Here is a 6,000-nt window from a genome sequence, read left to right as displayed (position 1 = left end):
AAATACTAAGAAAATACACTAAGATCATTAGAAAGAGTAGAGCTAAAAATGAAAATCTTGATGCTAAAAATGATTCACTCTTAGCTAAATGCGATACATTAGAAAAGGCTAATGTTGAGCTTAAAGAAACAAATGATGCTATATCATCCAAACTTAAGGAGCTCAAATCTTCTAAGAAAGAGCTTAAAGATAAACATGATAAACTTGAGTGGGTGCACAATGAGCTCATCACTAGCCATAATAAGCTAAAAGATGAATACACTACTCTTAAGATCAATCATGATACTCTTATTATTGCTCAAGAATTTTTACCAAATGAGCCACATGATGCTACTAACCATGTTGTTAAGATTGATATAGCTACATCATGTGATGATTTAATTGATGAGAGCATTGAGTAGGAATCTAGTGGCAAAGGCAAGAAAGTGGTTGAGTGCAATGACTATGATGAATATATCAAGCTCAAGGATGTAAATGAAAAGCTCATGAAAGATCTTGAAGAAATAAAAAGCCACAAAAAGCTCAAGATAGAGAAAGAGCATCTCAAGATGGGATTGAGCAAGTTTACAAGAGGCAAGCATCTCCAAAGTGAGCTACTCATGAACACCGTCATAAAGATGGATAGAAGTGGCATTGGATATATGATAAGTGTAGTGAAGTAGAAGGCTCAAGTTCAACAACAACAATCAAAGCCAAAGCTAAAGCCAAAGAGATGTTTTGAGTGTGGACAAGAAGGCCACTTTACTCATGAGTGCCAAACTCCACCGCCATAACCCTTGTCTAAGCATGCTAGACCCTTTGCCTTCAATGCTCACTATATGCTTAGAAAGGATTCTAGTAGAAAGATGAAAGTCATGTTCTTAGAGCCCCCTAACAAGAATAGGCCTAAAAAGATTTGGGTGGCTAAGTCACTTGTTGAGAAGGTGAAGGGCCCTAAATAAGTTTGGATTCCTAAAGCTTGAATCTCTTATGTATAGGTGAACTACAAGACCGATATAAGTCATTGGGTTATTGATAGTGGTTGCACTCAACATATGACCGGTGATCCTCGTATGTTCACCTCACTAGATGAAGAGATAGATGGACAAGAGAAAATAATATTTGGAGATAACTCAAAGGGCAAGGTTAAAGGATTGGGCAAAGTGGCAATATCAAATGATTATTCCATCTCAAATATGCTATATGTTGCTTCATTGAGCTTCAACTTGCTATCCGTTGGATAATTGTGTGATCTTGGCTTCCAATGCTTGTTCACCGAGAAGGAGGTTGTTGTATCCAAGGTAGATGATAATCAAGTGATATTCAATGGATTTAGATACAACAACTTATATCTAGTGGACTTCACCTCCGAAGATGCAAACTTGAAGACTTGCCTATTCACCAAAACAACACTTGGGTGGCTATGGCATAGAAGACTTGCTCATGTTGGGATGAGCTCACTCAAGAAGCTTATGAAGAATGACTTGATGAGAGGGTTGAAGGATGTGAAGTTTGAAAAGGATAAGCTTTGTAGTGCATGTCAAGCCGGCAAGCAAGTTGCAAATACCCATCCAACAAAAGCTTTCATGTCAACCACAAAAGTGCTAGAACTCCTTCACATGGATTTATTTGGACCAACAACATACAAGAGTCTAGGAGGAAATCTTTATTGTCTTGTGATTGTTGATGACTATTCAATGTATACATGGGTATTCTTTCTTCATGACAAATCCAAAGTTGCATCTTGCTTTAAGAAGTTTGCCAAGAGAGCTCAAAATGAATTTGAAGTGAAGCTCAAGAAGATAAGAAGTGACAATGGAAAAGAATTTGACAACACAAATATTGAAGCTTATTGTAATGAAGTTGGGATCAAGCATGAAGTCTCCGCAACTTATACTCCTCAACAAAATGGTATAATAGAGAGGAAGAACCGAACTTTGATCACTCTTGCAAGGACAATGCTAGATGAGTACAACACCTCTGAAGCTCTATGGGCAAAAGCAATCAACACCGCATGCTATGCATCAAACCGTCTATTCATTCAAAAGTTCATTGGTAAGACACCTTATGAGTTGCTCAACAGGAAGAAGCCGGACGTCTCTTTCTTTAGGGTGTTTGGTTGCAAATGCTACATCTACAAGAAGCGGTAACACCTAGGGAAGTTCTAAAGACGTTGTGATATTGGTTTTCTTATTGGTTACTCATCAAAGTCTAAAGCATATAGAGTATTTAATTATGCCACCGGCTTGGTTGAAGAAATATATGATATGGAATTTGATAAATCTAACGGCTCCCAAGGAGCACATGAGAATTTTAATGATGTAGGTGATGAACCATTGAGGGAGGCTATGAAGAATATTCCGGTGGGAGACATCAAGCCAAAAAATGATGAAGATGATGTACAAGTCATTGATCAACCTTCTTCATCAAGTGTGCCACAAGATGGTGAAAAAGATAGGAGAGTAGAAAATGAAGATACTCATGTCTTCCATGAGTAAATGGTGGTACAAGCACAAGATGTTAATGCTCCACAACCTCCTCCTCAAGTAGTCAATAGAAGAAATACACCTCTCCTACAAGATCATCCACAAGATCTTATCATAGGGAGTCCATCAAAGGGTGTAATGACTCGATCTAAAAAACTTGCTTTATTTATTGCTCATCACTCTTTTGTCTCTTGCTATGAGCCTACCAAGGTAGAAGAAGCTCTTAAAGATCCGGATTGGATAAATGCCATGCATGAAGAGTTGAACAACTTCACTCGCATTGAAGTTTGGACTCTTTAAGAGCGACCAAAAGGTGCAAGAGTCATTGAAACAAAGTGGGTGTTCCGTAATAAGCAAGATAATCAAGGTGTCGTTGTGAGGAACAAGGCAAGACTAGTTGTAAAGGGGTTCTCCCAAGTTAAAGGTTTGGATTTTGGAGAGACCTTTGCACCGGTTGCAAGATTATAAGCCATCCGTATCCTACTTGCATATGCATCACATCATGAAATAAAACTATATCAAATGGATGTGAAAAGTGCATTTTTAAATGGCTTTATTAATGAACTAGTCTATGTCGATCAACCTCCCGGGTTTGAAGACCCTAGATATCCTAATCATGTTTATAGGTTGTTCAAGGCACTATATGGGCTTAAGCAAGCCCCAAGAGCTTGGTATGAGCGCCGTCGGGACTTCCTCATTGAAAAGGGCTTCATCATTAGGAAGGTCGACACTACACTATTCACCAAGAAGCTTGATGGGCATATCTTCATTTGTCAAGTATATGTTGATGATATCATCTTTGGATCATCAAATGAAGACTCATGCAAAGAATTTGGTGAATTGATGTCAAAGGAGTTCGAGATATCAATGATTGGTGAGCTTACATTCTTTTTTGGTTTTCAAGTCAAACAAATGAAAGAAGGCATCTTCATCTCTCAAGAGAAATACACCAAAGATCTTCTCAAGAGATTCAAAATGGATGAATGTAAGCCAATCAAGACACTAATGCCTACCAATGGACATCTCGACCTAGATGAGGGAGATAACCTAGTTGATCAAACTCTCTACCGTTCCATGATTGGTAGCTTGTTATATTTAACCGCATCTAGGCCCGACATCATGTTTAGTGTGTGTATGTGTGCTAGATTTTAAGCTAATCCTAAGGAAACATATTTAATTGCCGTAAAAAAAATCATTAGGTATCTTAAGCACACACCAAGCATTGGCCTTTGGTATCCCAAAGGAGCTATATTTGAATTAGTTGGCTATTCCGATTCGGATTATGCTGGTTGCAAAGTTGATAGAAAAATCACATCCAGAGAGTGCCATTTGCTTGGTAGATCACTTGTGTCTTGGTCCTCTAAAAAGCAAAATAGTGTGGCTTTGTCCACCGCCGAAGCGGAATACATTGCCGTGGATGTTTGTTGTGCACAAATATTATACATGAAACAAGCTTTGCTAGACTATGTTGTAGTTCTAGAAAAAGGTACCTCTTTTGTGTGACAATGAAAGTACGGTAAAACTTGCAAATAATCCAGTTCAACACTCTCGCACCAAGCACATAGATATCCGCCATCACTTTCTAAGAGATCATGTTGCTAAAAATGATATATCACTAGAAGGTGTAAGAACTGAAGATCAATTAGCGGATATCTTCACTAAACCGCTAGATGAGGCTACATTTTGTAGATTGCAGAATGAGCTCAATGTGCTTGATTTTAGCAACTTCACTAAAAATTGAGCTTGTGTTGTCCCTTGCATTGCATTATAATATACAACATGTTTAACGCTTTATAATGCATATAGGGCTTGTCTAACATGGTTAAGATAACCGCCGAAAAGCGTGTGAAGATGCTTAACCTTGGATCAAACTTGACAAGCAACTAGATTTACTTACAAGTATTGCATATGCATGAATGTTGTTTTGTCGTTTTGTTCTATTTGCCCTCTTATTGCCTATTTTCTTAAAAAAGAATTATAGCCTAAGGCAAAATATTTTGAAAAATATGAGGGTTTGAGAGAGGTCACTCACATCAGTCCCAAATGGTGTTTAGTTGGATCTTATTCAAGTTGGAACTTGATTGGGAACAGGCAGCGTGAAGGAACATTGAAGATTTGCTGGAAAAGAGTGACTGGACGCTGCACCAGACTCTACAGTCCAGCGTCCGGTCAGTTCACAGGAGGTGAACTCACTGCGAAGGAGTGACCGGACTCTATCTTTCAGCGTCCGGTCAGAAGACGTCTCAGCGTCCGGTCGTGTGAAGAAGACGAAGGCTAAGTTGACCGGACTCTGGCTGCGTCTGGTCGGTGTCCACTGGACACGTCCGGTCGCGATTCTAGAGAAATTGGACCTCTCTGGAATTGACTGGACGCTGGGTGGTAGCGTCTAGTCGCTACCACCGGAGCATCCGGTCAGTAGATCTCATGCGGCATCAGGACTCTTATCTTCGTTTCCTTTTCTGACTTGGGGAGCCACCCTATTGAACCACGCGTCGTCTATCTAGCCCCACATCCGCCGTGCCCTAGCTGTTGTGAGTCGCCGTAGCCACCGTCTCCAGCCACCAGCTCGCCGCGCCAGCGCCACTGCCAGCCCGCGCGCACATCGTCGCCTGCTCCCGCGCCGCCAGCGCAAATTCCACCCACGCGCCTCCATTCCAGCACCAGCCCTAACCTGCGCTGTGCTTCTCTTGAGCCGTGGCCTGCGCCGCCATGGTCCAAAGCCGACCCTCTATCGTCCCGCACTGGTAAGGCCCTGCTTGTGCCTGTGCATCCTCATTACAACTCGCTCGTGACCTAGCTATTCATCATTGCGCCAATTTCACAGGGCCGTCGATTCACCGCTCACTGCCAACCCTAACCCTAGATTCGGTGGTTCCCCACGTGTCACTTCTCTTTTCATCGGATCGCCGTTTCGTCAGGTAGCAAGCCAGTCATCTCAATTTCATACCTCAATTGCTTGCTCTCATAGGATTTCACATCTATTAGATATATCGTATTTATTTGTATATCTATCTATTCTATCGTGCAGCGAGTCGATGTCATTGAGGTGTTAGTGGTAGTTGATAGTCAACTCAGAGCCAAGCTTGCGAGTACAGATTAAGGCCAAGCCTCGAAAGTGTCAGTGGACAGTTGATCTTGTTAGTGGCAGTGGCTCTAGTCAGATCAGATGGCTCGCACCAAAAACGTTGGTGGTGGTCCAGGAGATGACGATCGGAGGCCCCCGCCTCACCAGCCTACAGGACCTAAAGGCAAGGCGATGAAGCAAGTTGTATCAAAGAAGCGCAAGTACCCTGATGCAGAGACAACGAGAGCAGCAGTAGTTGCAGAGGCCACAGTGCGTGCCGAGAGAGGAGGTGACCGCAGTGGAGTTGTCATTGCAGATCATCTAGCACCAGACGCACAGGGTAGACTTAAGCAGATTGAGAGTCTTCATGGTAGTTCATCTAGGACTGTCATGATGGTAGGACGACGTCTTCCCATTGTGGATCCTCAGCCTCAGAGGGAGTCACAACAGCAGCCCCCACCAGTAGAGCCT

The sequence above is a fragment of the Miscanthus floridulus genome, chromosome 7, assembly GCF_019320115.1.
Source record: "Miscanthus floridulus cultivar M001 chromosome 7, ASM1932011v1, whole genome shotgun sequence".
NCBI lineage: Eukaryota > Viridiplantae > Streptophyta > Magnoliopsida > Poales > Poaceae > Miscanthus > Miscanthus floridulus.
Note: the sequence above shows the minus strand (reverse complement) of the source record.